The 14167-nt window shown below is 39.2% G+C and overlaps 1 protein-coding gene across 29 annotated transcripts in view; it reads right to left on the bottom strand.

Moving 5' to 3' along the window:
* Positions 1-14167, bottom strand: part of ZBTB20 (zinc finger and BTB domain containing 20) — a 496803-nt gene that overhangs the window by 307530 nt on the left and 175106 nt on the right. Inside the window, exon 5 of one of the 29 annotated variants that reach the window (XM_068958925.1) lies at positions 4317-4429. The exons of the other annotated variants lie outside the window; for them this stretch is intronic. The gene's annotated coding sequence lies outside the window, so the exon portion shown is untranslated. The remainder of the gene's footprint in view (positions 1-4316; positions 4430-14167) is intronic. 29 annotated transcript variants of the gene reach the window in all.

Raw genomic sequence — 14167 nt, 5'->3', positions numbered from 1 at the left:
TTATGTAGCATGTCAAATCTATCAGATTTTCTCTTATTAAATCATCATTCTACAGCAACAATCATTCTCTCAATCAATCCCCCGTGTTGTTAACTCTTAGTAATGACTAACTTGGCAGGAACTGATGTTTACATATATTTTAAAGTCCTGAGCACTGTTCTGTATTTGTGGATGGTAAATTTCCTTTACATTTTGTCTTTTATTTGTTAACCTGTTTCTAAAGGATAGATTAATCTATTTGGAAAATAAAGTTTTATAACACACCTACTCAGACTACGTTAGCACAGGAAATTGGCAGTGGATAAGAACAAAACCATTCACCTCCTGATTGCTGATTCAAATCTAACCCAAGTGAGATAGTCACAGAAGCTATAAAACTCCCATGGTGACTTTGTGATTTGAAGTTTTTTGTTTTTTTTTTCTTTAAATGAATCGCAACCCACTTCAGGCCAAGAACCAGAATCACAAATCCACTGCCTCAATAAGCATTAACTGGCATCACTGCACACAATAACAGAGGAGATGCCAAGAAGCAAAATGGTTCTGGAGACACAGTTCCCACTTTATCCTGGTAACTGATCACTGAAAAAACAGGGCTGGTGCCTGCAAACGTGGAACACACAGAAAAAATGCATATATCCATCTGCCAGACAGAAATCAAAACAAACCACCTGAATTCACATCAGCTAGGTGATGCAACATTTACCTGAAATGTGAACTGGTTCTTCAAGAGTGCGGCAGTCCTACCCTTCCCCAAAACCAGATGCGTTATAGTGTGTCCCTGTATCACTTCAGAGCTGAGAGAGAGGAAGGGCAGGAGAAGAGGAGAATAAAGCAAAGGTTTTCCATCATAACTACTGAGGAAGAGGCAGCAAGCCAAAGCACTCGTTAGCCGTTGAAATCAAAAGGGCCATGGAGTCCGCTGCAGACTTTGATCGCTTTGGTCCATTTTTCCTGCCTAGATGAGATGAACAAATGAGGCGTTTCATTTTGCAGAAGACTAAACCTGAGGAGGATTATGTTGCACTTTTCATTTTACTAGGGGCAAGATTGATTAACTGATGATTAGCAAAACTGCTGTACTAAACAAACATCCCATAGCATCCAAGAACATAGGGACGCCTAGGCATATTTCCCATGACTCCTTTTTTTTAGGGAGTATGAATCATTAGAATCACTTGGGAATTAGAACTCCAGTCTCCCCCCTTAGATACGTTTGCTAACCTGAGCAGGGGGTAAAGGTCTCAGGACCCAAGAGCAGGTTTAAGTTTTTCCACCATCTGTGCTGAAGTGCAGCCAATGCTAATTCCACCTTCAGATCTGCACTCCTGTGCCTCCCTGTTATGTTTCATTTCACACTTGTGATCTCTATTCCTTAGAAACAAGAAAAATGCACAGTTGATGAGCCATGCTCCGCGTGCAACTTGAAATTGTTCCTTCAGCGGCTGTTGTTTGGACATGTACTTGACTATTCAAAGTGAAGTGAGATGGAAAATATGACTGCATTTTAGTGGATAAGCATTCTTTATTTTACATAGGAATTTTTGGAAGCAAGCAGTTCTCTCTGAAGTTTTCCAAGACATAGAAAGTGCTCACGTACACAATGAGAAAAAAAATGGTGAGGAGGTCAGTCATTTTCCTCTTCCTTTGCTTTTCATTCATTTTTTCTTCCTTTCCCTTTTGGCCAACAAAAGAACAGAAAATGAACGAATAAAACTAATGAATGAAAAATGAATAAAAAGGGGTTCGATGGCCTTTGTCAAAAATCACAAAATTAAAAAGTGGTAGTCTTACAAATTTTAAAGGATACCTAGGAATGCATATACACACATGCCTTCACCGCTTGTTTTTGCTTCTATCACAGCAAGTGTTCAGAAGTTCCACTAAATTGTCTAAGAATTTCTAAAGGAGTTAAGAAAATTAGTTAATTAGTTAAGAAAGTTAACTTAATTAGTTAAGTTAGTTAGGAAAATTAGTTAAAGTTAATTTCAGCTTGTAAACTGGAAGAAACAGAGGAACAATAACCACTAAGGCTCCCGAGAATTTGGAGAAAAACACATCCCTTATCACAGTGAAGTTAAACTTAGGATCTGACACAGAGAATGACAATTTAATGTAGAAGACATAAGGTCAATAATGCTGACCTACTGGCAGAGAATCCAAACACGCACTACATCTTTCTAAACCCACAGAAGTTGTTCTAAATTTGTTTTAGGGAGGCTCCAGAATGAGCCAACTTGCCAAGGGAAGCTATAACTTTGTGGAAGCCAGTGTTCAGTATAGGACTAAAAATCATAAATTTCAAGATGGTTTAATCTATCAGAAAAAGGAACCACTACTTCAATGCAAGAGATAGGATTTCACTGAAAATAAAAATAAATCACTTTCAGAATGCCCAGGAGGCAATTTTAGTTCTCATTTAACCTCAGTTTTCATAGGTACTGACTACACTTCAAAAAAACCACTTGTGAACTTGCTGAATTTTTGGAGGAAGATTTGATTAAACCAGGACTCAAAGAGAATTCAAAACCTAAGCATGCTTGAATCTGTCATGCCACTTGGAAGGAAAAAAGTAGCAGTAGTAGCCAAGTTTAGAAACAGGAGCTCAACACAGGCTCACACTAATGCGCTGTTTGCAGGGTCACTAGAACAGCAAATCTGGACTCTAATGGGTCTTAATTGCTGAGGAGAAGTTCAAATCCTCACTTGGACGCGGCATAACTTACTTGATAACTAATCTGTTGGGCTTGCAAGCATTGGCATTTACCATCTTCTTCAGTGCCTCTACATACCTTGGAACCTAATCATCACTTTGTGGACCAACTGACCCATAAACTGAGGGTCTTTACAAAGAATCAGCTCTTTACCATGACATTCCCCAAAACGTGTTACCTATATACAGAGTAACCCAACAGTGAAAAAAATCTGTTCAGCCGTTTCCAGTCAAAGGTCTCAGATGATGAAAGACTATCCAAAGTGAAGAAAGAGCATTCAAAGTGCAGAGGTATCATCTATACCATATCAAGCCCAAATCTGGGATGCATCTTAACCGAAAGCAGGATTTGAATTTTACAGTTAGCTGCACATGTTCTAATTAGTTTCTCAAGCTGCACAGAAAGCAGAAGTTCACTTTAGATATGTACAAGCAGACAATAGCAAACATTTGAAAAAACATTATAGGGAACAATTGCGCTCTGGAGGATTTATTTATTTACTAATGTAAACAGTACACACTGAGATAACATCTGGCAATGTTTATTACAAGGAAAAACAATCAATACTTCTGTCTACTCCAATATCTGTCCATAAACTAGTCATTCCTCCTGGCACCCATTACAAATACTCATCTATTATCGTAGCCTTTGTCAGCAAAAAGGGAGGTGGTCACCTTAATTCTTCTACTTGACACCCAAAAGAAGACAGAATTACATGTACCTAGACATAAGAACGATGGCTGAAAGTTAAAGAGAGGGATGCAGCTCACAGTAGTGTAAAAAGCAACAATTCATCCCCACAGAATTTTAAAAAACAAACAGATCTCAGATCTATCTTCCTCTGCCTCCAGGTGTTTCAACCTAAGGCAATCCATTACTTTTGCTAGTGAGCTAACAGACGTTTTGTTGCATTTTAGAGACACATGTAAAGTCAGAAAATTCAATTTTTCATTTCCTCCTCCTCTGTTTTCAAATCAGAATTTAATAAGTAAAAATACGGAACTTTCCCACAGAATGGGGAAAAAAAAAGAATTTGTTCTGGAAGTTTTGTGTATTAGAATTTGCAAGCCCCTCCATTATTTTTTCTGCATTTCATAATTGCATTATTGCATAATGTCACTATAGAAAAACTAGCAGTTTTAAATTATTTAAAAAAAAAAATCCCTAAGCATTGGCTTAGTATTTACTGCAACTTTCTCCCTCCTAAATCTAGTTTCCTATTACTTGTAGTGTAACAAACAAATTAACATGTGATAAGACATGCATTACTATCTCTGACATATCACTAACTTTGGCAATATTGACTCCATTTGTATTGTCTGATTTCTTTATTTTTTGCCTTTTTCCTCCTCACCTATTTTTATAAGTCATACAATTTTACTCTTGTTAAAACAGCCCTTCCCAAAGAAAAATGATAAACATGATTAATGTAACTATACATAACATAAATATACATTTGCCCCCTGATTTCACATTTTGCTGGCTCACCATTCAAGGTAACATCTATTTGCACAGAGCCTAAAGATAAAGTAAGACCTTTTTGTGCTACGTCAAGTCCGGAAGCAAGAGCTATTTTCAAAAGTTATTGTAGTTTTATGTTACCTTTTTCTCACAAAAACTTCTCTTTGACAAGGTAATTGGGCTTGTAGTTATGAACTGGGAAGAGCAGGGAGGTGAGAGAGACACAATTTGTTTTCCTTCATATTAGTCTAGATCTACAGGGCAGAGAAGAGCACATTTTAGTTTGGACTAGTAAATTGAGCAAACATAACACAGGAGCCACAGAGGAAGCTATTACATGCAACAGCAATTTCTGTAATTTTGGTAAGATACAGGTTAGGATTTTCTGTTTAGCTTCTTATCCGTTCCTTGTCCTCCACCCAAAGTCATACTATAATCTAAACGTTGCTAATAAAATGGCCATTCGGAATGAATTGTGGAAGAAGTTTAATGCTAGAGATATGCTAGCAAAGCAATGTAAAAAAAAACAAGAACTAACCTTCCAAACAGGTAAACTGGCAAAAAAATCCACTAAGCAAATGGAGGACAATCTCATCCATCTTTCATACCTGTCTATTGTTATCAATTTAGCCATGTAAATTAGTGATAGATTTTCAAATACACAGAATATCTGAGTTAGCTTTAAGTGAGAAGACTGGGATTTCAAATTTCCAGCAGGCGTTCCATTAATTTTTCTAAACTTAAACAAATAAAGACCAAATACACACTCAGTTCTGAAAACTCTCAACACCGAGAATTACCAGTGCAGGGATCTCCATTTGTAGACCAGTGCTACAAAGGGGCAGAAAAGCCAGAATGACATGAAAACTGGGAATTTTACAACTGGTTTCAGTGCAAGCAAGGGCACCACCGCAGAGCCTCGCAGTGGACCAGCTTGTTTCAGCTGCATAAAGAATTTACCAGTTCCCCACCAATTCCACAGAAAACAGGACTGTTTTGTTAGCAAATATTAAAACTGGACTACATAAGATAGAAGAGAATTATCTCTAAGCAACATAGCCTTAGGAACATTCAAAAGGAACTCCTAAAATTAGGAGACTAAAAACAAAATAAACCTTCACTCAATCACCGCTGGGCAAAAACATGCATACAACAAGCTATATGTCACTTTACAATTAAAAAAGGGTAAATCTAATTGTGTCAAAAAATCCCTTCAAAATCTCTAAAAAGAGCATCACATATATTTTTTTTCCCCTGTAGATTCTTTTCCTCTACATCAGCTAAGGAACCACCTGCACTTCCTCCTTTACCTCGAGGCTGCCACCACAGCAGACGGAGCAGTTAGCCTGTCATCAAAGGCAGCACTCCTGCCGAGGTGGCTATGGATGCACGCGCACAAGCAAATGCATGGGGCATACCATAACCTGCCCTCCAAAGCCTATGCGGTGGGGCAGCTCAAGCACATATATTTGCAACATACCCCAGCTCCGCTGAAAGGAATGAGGAAAAATCCCCACTGTCATTACCGGGGCTTGTAAAACAAAGTGCTCAGAAAATGACTGCACCCAGTAAAGAAAGAGTCCCCTGGCAGGGACTGCAGGTGATACCATGCTTGCAAACCTCTCTGGGCACTGCAAAGAAAATTTGTTATGTCCCACTACTTACTTGCAGCCCTAAATTTCACTCTCCTGTTGCTAGCTCCAAAAAGGAGTAGTGGGAGATACAGGCATAGTCCTACCCCACTCAGACAGTGGCACAAAGTAGTGGCAGGAGCCCAGGTGAGACTCGATGTTTTACAATATGGATTTTAGTGCTTCCTCATCAAGAAAAAGGCAGAAGTCTATTGCCCCTTCTAGACTTTCCCTACTGCATCCATCAGTAACCACAATGCTGCTCTAAGAGTTTGTTCAACGTTAAATAAGGAACATCTATTTTGCTATACAGTATATTTCCTCTACAAAATTTTCTAGTTATAAGGCGACTTAAAGAATAACTACTGCATGGTATAGATATATTCTAAACATTATGACAGAGAGTGTAAAAGATTATTAAAAATGCTTTTAAATATAATTAAATCACAATAACGATAATCACATGGAAAGCTGTGCCCTTGACAGTCTGACAATGCAGGGACATAGGAAATGTTTTCTACCATCAGAAGGCATGGGAAAGTTAAGCCTACCTTATGTTGCTAAGAGGTAAATTCTATAGGAGAATATAAAATGTGTTTTAACAGCTGACAATTTCATAAAAAGTAAAATCTACCTGAGACATTTGGAATTCTCTGGGACATCGATGACTGCAGTGAAGGAAAGATCCTTTCTGTGTCTCAGTATAACTACTGGTAAGAAATCCCATCCAGGGAAGAATCACTGGAACGTTAGCCTCTAGTGCTTCCTTTGGCTACCTTTAGGTAGCACTCGACCCAACAAGATTCTTCACTTTGCCCTTAATACTTCCTAAGTACTGGATAAAGATCCTAACTCTGGCGTTTGAATTGCACTCGGAGCAAGCACTTAAATGTTGTATCTAGCTCTAAGGTGCCTAAAAGAGATCTGGACCTGAAAGGGAAGTATCCTTTTGTCACCATTTTTCCTATTTCTGCAGTAGTCTAAGATTTCACATATGAAAACACAATAAATAACATTTTGAGTATACTAAAATTAGGAACTATCTGGATGCAAAGCTTTGGTTCAGTACAACTCCAAAAACATAAGCATTAATGTAAGAGTTTTCATGTCTGTTACAGCTTAAAATGGTACGTACTAGTTGTGGTCACCTTCCTGCATAAAGAGTTATCCTGAATTTTTGCCAGAGGAAAATTCCCTGGACAGGACAGGAAAGCAGTTGGTGTGACCATAACTGGTATCCTGAGGAAACGAAACATTTGCTAGATTTCACTAGCAAAGGGTAATACTTAATTCACTAAGGGTAATACTTAATAGCTGAATTTTTCCTTCAATGCAGTCCTAGAGCCAAGTGTGTCAGCACATACACTTGACAGGACCACAGCCTACCAAGACAGCTGTAACGCAAATAGGAGTTTGCCACAGCAAACAAATGTCTTATGGAATGGAAAGCGTAAAGGGATTAAGGGCAAACGTAGCTGTAAAGAACAGTATTTTCTAAACCATAAAAATGGCCAAGAATTAGTAGTATGTCAATCCGTAACACAGGAAGAAACAGCAAACTAACATTTCTGGGGTCAATTTCACATGGCCAAGGGGCACCAAAATGAATTCAATAGCACTGAATCCCTGACAACAGTAAAAAGAATAATCCTTTCCTTCCTGCGTGATTGAAACAATTGAGGAATCAGAACGCCTACATTTAGGTGCCACCCATGAGCAAAAATCAATACCTAGAACAACCTTGCCTATTGTCTCAGGAATTTCTCATTTCTATTCATGCTATATTTTCAGTCAGGATGATACACTAATGTAATTCTGAATCCTCTTGGTCGTCCGATTTCTGGTCCCTCAGCACACTCGCACTGCATTCCTCATGCTCGTGTGATGTCCAGACTGCTGGAAATTCCCACTAGCTGTTAACTGTAGCCAGCCAAAAGGCACCATTTACACCCTAAGTCTAGCCAAAAGGAAGACCGTTCCAGAGTTATTGTTTCCTTCAGGAATCCAGCATCACTTGTTCTGAAGAAGTGACAGACACTCAAGCATAAGAGGGTTAGTTGAGCATTAAAACAGGATAAGGGAGGTGACAAAACAGATCACCTTCCCCATTAGAAACCTTAATGAATGGAAAAGGAAACCAGGAATAGATGAGAACTCTTCTACCTCTGACCCAGACTCTGAGAACGATGTTGGGCAGATATTTCCATTGCTAGCCTAATCTTCCAGCCTATATTCATGTGAATCATGCCACTGTATCCTACCTAAATGAACTGGAACACAGGATCATAACCTAAAATGGTTCAGATTCAGAGAGGACATGCAGTGATCTGGCACACAGCTCCCATCGTTGCTGCAGGGAAACACATACCTAATTCTTTGAAAATGTTCTGCTGCCAAGAGTCACGGGACTCTTCATTACTTATTGCCAGTCTCAAAAGACATTAGATAAGCTTCTTCTATCTTACAAAAGATTTTCATTATTCAAAATTTACATGAGAACAATACATGAACTGGAATGAAATTCCTAAGAAAACATTACAAAGACGACTCTACCAGGGCAACTAGCGGATTCAAAAAGATTTTTTAATGCAGTTTTTGATTTAAGTATGCCATGATTATTACTGACACGGCAACATCTTGCAAAGCCAGAGAGTGTTCCAATGGCCTTTAACAAGGTATATATGCTAATGTTCCCTATTTCTGATCCAGCTATCTTGCTGCCATCTTCTGAAGGCTCCTAAAGGAGAGGTCTGTAAGAGAAAGAGGCAAGGAAGGAGAACTAGGTCTTTTTAAATTACAGGATCGCCAAAACGCATAGGATGATGACACGTCCAGCACAAAAGATACTGGAAAAAGAACTCTCTTGTCATGAGGAAATACAGCACTACAACAAGATGCAACATGCAGGAAGACCCTGCAAGAGTGTGTATTGGCACCAAGGCCACTAGCATGTGAGCAACTGAATTCTGTAGATGATTTGTTTTACATAATCAAATAAAATGAATAGTTTCATCCCTTTTGCACCAGTGGAAATTGCTGAAAACAACAGATAAATTTTGACACAGTTGAGATTAAAATCTGTTCTGATCTATTATCTAGGTGCAGGGGGCAATGAGATGGAAGAGATGGCATTAAGAGCCACATCTACCGTGAAATTCAGAGCTAGACCACTTACACTAATGAAGAATCTAGAACAGAAAGTCTGGGTAACTTAGATTCCTCAGACTGCTCTACATCAGACACTGGAATTTGAAATGATTCAGTGAGTCTCCCCTCAGGGACACTGATGTAAATATAGAACAACCACAATGCCTTTCCGTGGAGTCTCTCCCATTATACACTGGTTTAGTTGAAGAATTTAATTTTGAATAGAACAAAATAAAACTGCACCATGGACTGGAAAAGGCCTGAAGGTCTGTGTTGCCTTTTTACCTTTTGTAGCTTATCTAATGACATCTCTGGTCTAAGATCAACTTTCCTTGCTCAATAATCTTTAGACTTTCATTTGGCTTGAAGTTAGATTGGCAACTGCTTTGATAAATGGAGTGAAAGACTCTACATTTCCACCATAACTTCTTCAGGGGCTGAAATATTGAAGTGTTTTACAACTTACTACAGCAGCACTACTCAAGGAATCAATGCTGATATCCCTATACCTTTAAATATGAGTGAATCACAGCCCATGCTCCTATACATACTAAAAAAGCAATCATACACCAGAGAGTCATTTTCCTATCTTCATCTACTGTGCCCAGTATTCTGCAAAAACTAGAGCCGCAAACAATGACAAAATCAGGTTTCCAGCCTTTTGTATACTACAGCTGATGCCCTTACCATATAGACCTGGGGGGGAAAAAAAAAAACAAACCTTAAGCATCTGTAAGAAAACAAAAAAAAAAAGCATAAGAGACTTAACCAACAATCATCCCCAACTGTTTCTGCGCTTAGCTGTGAATGAGATTGATTAAAACCAGTGTGAGAACCATCAGGCTGGCCAACTGCATTTTGAGGTATGCACAGTTTCACATAGTGGAAGTCTCTTTCAAGGATGTTTACACGGAAATTGAGACGACAAGAAGCAATCAAAAAGTTCATAATCTCCTGAGAAATTCACTTTTTGCAGAAGGCTGTACTCTAACCCCATTACATATTTGCTGTGATCATCAACTGTACTTGCAGCTTACAACTGTCTCCACAATCTGTGTCACAGGCCCTTGTATCAGGTATTAACCTGGAACGTCTCCATTCATTCAAATTTAAAAAACTGGTAATGGAAGTAAACCAGCATTAGTCCACTGGCTGGAAAGAAACCATGCAGACTCACAGCAACTGAAGATCTGCCCTTCAGCGTTTATAAGAATCCTCCCCCTGTCTTTCTCTAAGAAAACGAAGGGTCAGAGCAAAACGCTAGCAGCCCACTGAAATCTTTGAAGAGACAGTATGGTTTCAGTTATGAGAGGATGGAAAAATGAGAACCCTGGGGATCTTTTGGGAACATTAAGCTTTATTAATCAGGAATGTATTAGCCACATACCAACATTCCCAAATAGTAATTTTAAAGGATGCTGAATCAGAGAAATGCAAGGGAACAGCAGAACTCATCTAGCCCAGTCTTCTGCCTTATGGCAACTTCTAGCACACTACAGAGACTGTTTTCTAACCTGTTCTTTAAAAAAAAGAAGACTCTCCTGAAGAAGAATCCACAGTATCTGCACAGTATCTGAACATGTTTCTTAATACGTAACTTGAGTTTCTGCTGCTCATTGAACTGATTTCTTTAGGTCTTTCTCCCAGTGGATGCGAAGAACAATTAATCACTGTGCTCTTGATTACAACTTTTCACTCGCTAGAATACTTTTTCATACTCTCTTCAACACATACAGCAAAAGCAACATCTTCAGAAGTACATAATGCCATGCAGGGCTCCTAAGTATCCTCATGCCCCTGGGCCACATAGCAATCAACCAGTTTCTGATTTCTCAACAATTTTAACATTGGGATAATGACTGCCTTGACAAACATCTATGACCTCTCCACATTTCCACTGGGGTTCCCCAGGTAGAAATCAGGGCAGAATTCATCCCCATGAGTTTCTGAATTAATGCCTTGTTATAGGAGGGAGAAAAGGTAAAATTAATTCTCTCTGCTAGTGCTAACACAATTCCTCAAAGACAGTTAGCTCCAGGACATTGATCTTTGTTCAAAGGAAGCATACTTCCAAACGGTCTCATTTCATATTTGTACATGTCTTCTCCAGCAGAGCGTCTATAAACCAGTACTTCTGCATCAAAAAAGGGCTTATCAAGCTATGGAGTGTTTAAATTTAGTCAGAGGAATGCATACTGGGAATTTGCAGGGCTAAACAAAGCAACTTAGACATGAAATTCTAGTTAAAACAGCAAGTTACAGGAAGGACGGACAGACCATTGGGAGCCACGGGGGATTCTTGCACTGTAAAGGATATAGCAGGGTGGCTTGTTTGTTGCTTCAAAATTCTTCCTTCGTTTAAAAGCACTGCTGTGATGGAAGAAGCCCTTCTTAGTCCTGACATCCTGACGCTAAACATGCAGCATGCACTCTGGGATGCCCGCTTACCATGTCACATTGGCTTGGGTTCTGCCTGTTCCTTTCCTTATGCCTGCAAGCTCAATTGAACTTATGAAAATTCAAACTGTCTTCTGTCTGTTTCATACATCATCAGCAAACAATCAGTAGACAAAATGAATTTGCTTTCTGTAATTTGGAGGCTACACAAATGCCTCTGCTGTGTAACTCCAAAAAGGGGAACAAAGTTTGGTATGCAAGGTTAATTCAGCATGGAGGAAAGTAGCAGAGAAACAGGCGGAGAGAGAACATGAACAATAAAATACTCAACAGTGGGGAGAGTGACAAGAGAAATATTTCTGTAAATTAGAGTTGGCCTTGATACCTTTGAGTGATGGAATTAAACAAAGGCACAAACGAGTTCTGAAAGATCACCCCCATGAGTGGCTGTATCTCCATCCCTTGTGTTTTGTCTACACAATATACTTATTAATAATAACAATAGTTAGTATTTCTCCTCTAAGAGCTTTGCAAATACAAACTCAATAACGTTCACAAAGCTGTATCAGTATTAACCAGATTTAAAAAATGATCTGCTGAACAAGGCACAGAGAGGCCTTGTTAAATGACCTGTCCAATGCCACTAAATGAGCCAGCATCCATCAAGATTAGAACACAGGATCTCTTGGTTACTAATCAGATTACAAGGCTACATCTGAGACTGAAACCTTGAAAAAAATCTCTTCTTAATAAAAATAAAGTATTGAGTACTCCTTATTGCCCTTAGCCTATGGCACCATAGCTAAAAGCATAGGTTTTTGCTTTGAAAGCGCATCCTAGGTGTCTTTGGTGCAAGTTTTCGGGCACACCCTTTATACTTTCATTACTGTCTCGTTCTAAAATCAAATGGACACTGAATGTGAGTGGAGGTAACTGCTCATATCAGATTTAATCTTACTTGGGGTTAATTGCAAACAGCAAAGTACTTAAGCATGTGCTTTAAATTTAAGCATGTGACCAGTCCCCTGGACTTCAATGGAGCTATATCCATGTAATACACATACTTTAGTAGGTAGCTAAACTGGGCCAGAGCAGCCAGCATAAAAAGAACCAAGCCCACAGACCTTTCCCATTAAGAGCACGCCCGCACTACATTGGGAAAGCCCTGTTTTCATGCAACTGTCTGTCAGACGTTCACATGTCATGAATCACTATACATGACATTAGGAGAAAACAAAGTAAAGCATATTTTCATATCTGCTGGAAATTTGGCCCATCTTACATTAATCAGTTGATTTAGAGACATGCCTACCCTAAAGAAAGACTTCCACCCTTCAATAAAAAAATATTTAAAAACATTTAAAAATTCAATTAAAAAACCCAGAAAACTACCAGAGCATGGCTTCTCTTTTCTTCTTGCTGTTGTTCTCAGTTAATACAGGAAAGTCATACTTGGAAGTTCACTTCATTACAGGTCTAAGCATTAGAGACATCTGATTACAACGAACATACATAAGAAACAAAAGGAAATCCTTAAGGCATATTTTCCTCCATAGTGAAGGTGCACCCATTTTTACTGTGCCAAGTTACTCAATATATAGACACAAAAGGTATAGCAATAATCACAGTTTTATTTTATGGTGTACATGTGTATACTTAAGAGTTCATCTACCTTGCTCTTCTATATTCCAGAAACAGGCTGTATGCCAAGGCTACAGAATTTATGAGCAGCTAGGAGTTTACAGGTGGGGTGTTTATGGAGAAACAAATCACACCAGAAACTAAAAATTAGATATTTGGACCTCTACTTTATAGAGCATACTAAATTACTAAACTGAAAGGCGGAGAACTGGGCTGAGCAGAAGAGACTTGGAGTCGCGGTCCTGTGTTCCACTCCTGGCTTGACTTCTGATTTACTCTGTGATCTTGAGCAAGCTGCTCAACACGCTCTCCTCACCAACTGAAAAAGCCCCTTCCAGCCAGCAGCATTCATTAGGTCCATATATTACTACCTGGTATTTTGCCTTACTGCTATCCATGCAGGACTTAGTGACCATCTGGTTCCTAAGGATCCAAAGAACATGCCTTAATTCACTCCTCACTCTGCTGTTGCGTTTTGGAAAGAGAATTGCTACTCCTTTCCAACAAAAATTCTCCTGGTTGTTCACAGAAAAACTGCAAGACGACTTTGAAATTCAGTACTCTCAGATTCAGAAGTGTTCCCCTACTTCCCCCCACTCCCCCACAACAGCTCCCTTTAAATTGCTGCTGGAGCCATCAAATCCACGAGCGTTTTTAACTTGGGTCACCGGTGTAACTGCAAGGCTAACCTCTGGTGGCCAGGGAAGCTGCTCGTGGTAGAAATTCAAGATTGATGAGCAGAAAACGTTAAATACAATTCACTGGCCACAGCCTGCCGTTAATGCACAATATTTAAGCAACACAATGGCACGGCCCTTGCCAGTAATGTAAAAACCCAGTGGAGTCGAGCCAGAATGGCACAATCTGCTTGCCTGAGTCATGCTTGGCATTCCACGCTGCAAGGGGCAGGCAGTAGCTGCCCACAGTGTACCTACCCTTCGGCTAGTTTAAAACAAATCATTAAAATAAATTTTTAAAAGTGGGGAGGGGAGAAAGGGAGGACGGAGAAGGAATGCACAATTCCATGTAATAGTTAAAATATTTTAACACTGAGGTACAAACATATCACTTTGGAAGAAGGTTCTGGATTTCATTACAGACTGTAGGTTTTGATCTTAAACAAGAAAACAAACGAATGTTGCTTTGTAGTATTTCACAGCCTTATACTGTTCAGCT

This window comes from Struthio camelus, chromosome 1, assembly GCF_040807025.1.
Source record: "Struthio camelus isolate bStrCam1 chromosome 1, bStrCam1.hap1, whole genome shotgun sequence".
Taxonomy (NCBI): Eukaryota; Metazoa; Chordata; class Aves; order Struthioniformes; family Struthionidae; genus Struthio; species Struthio camelus.
The sequence above is the reverse complement of the archived record's forward strand: the minus strand, read 5'-3'. Positions and strand labels throughout refer to the sequence as shown.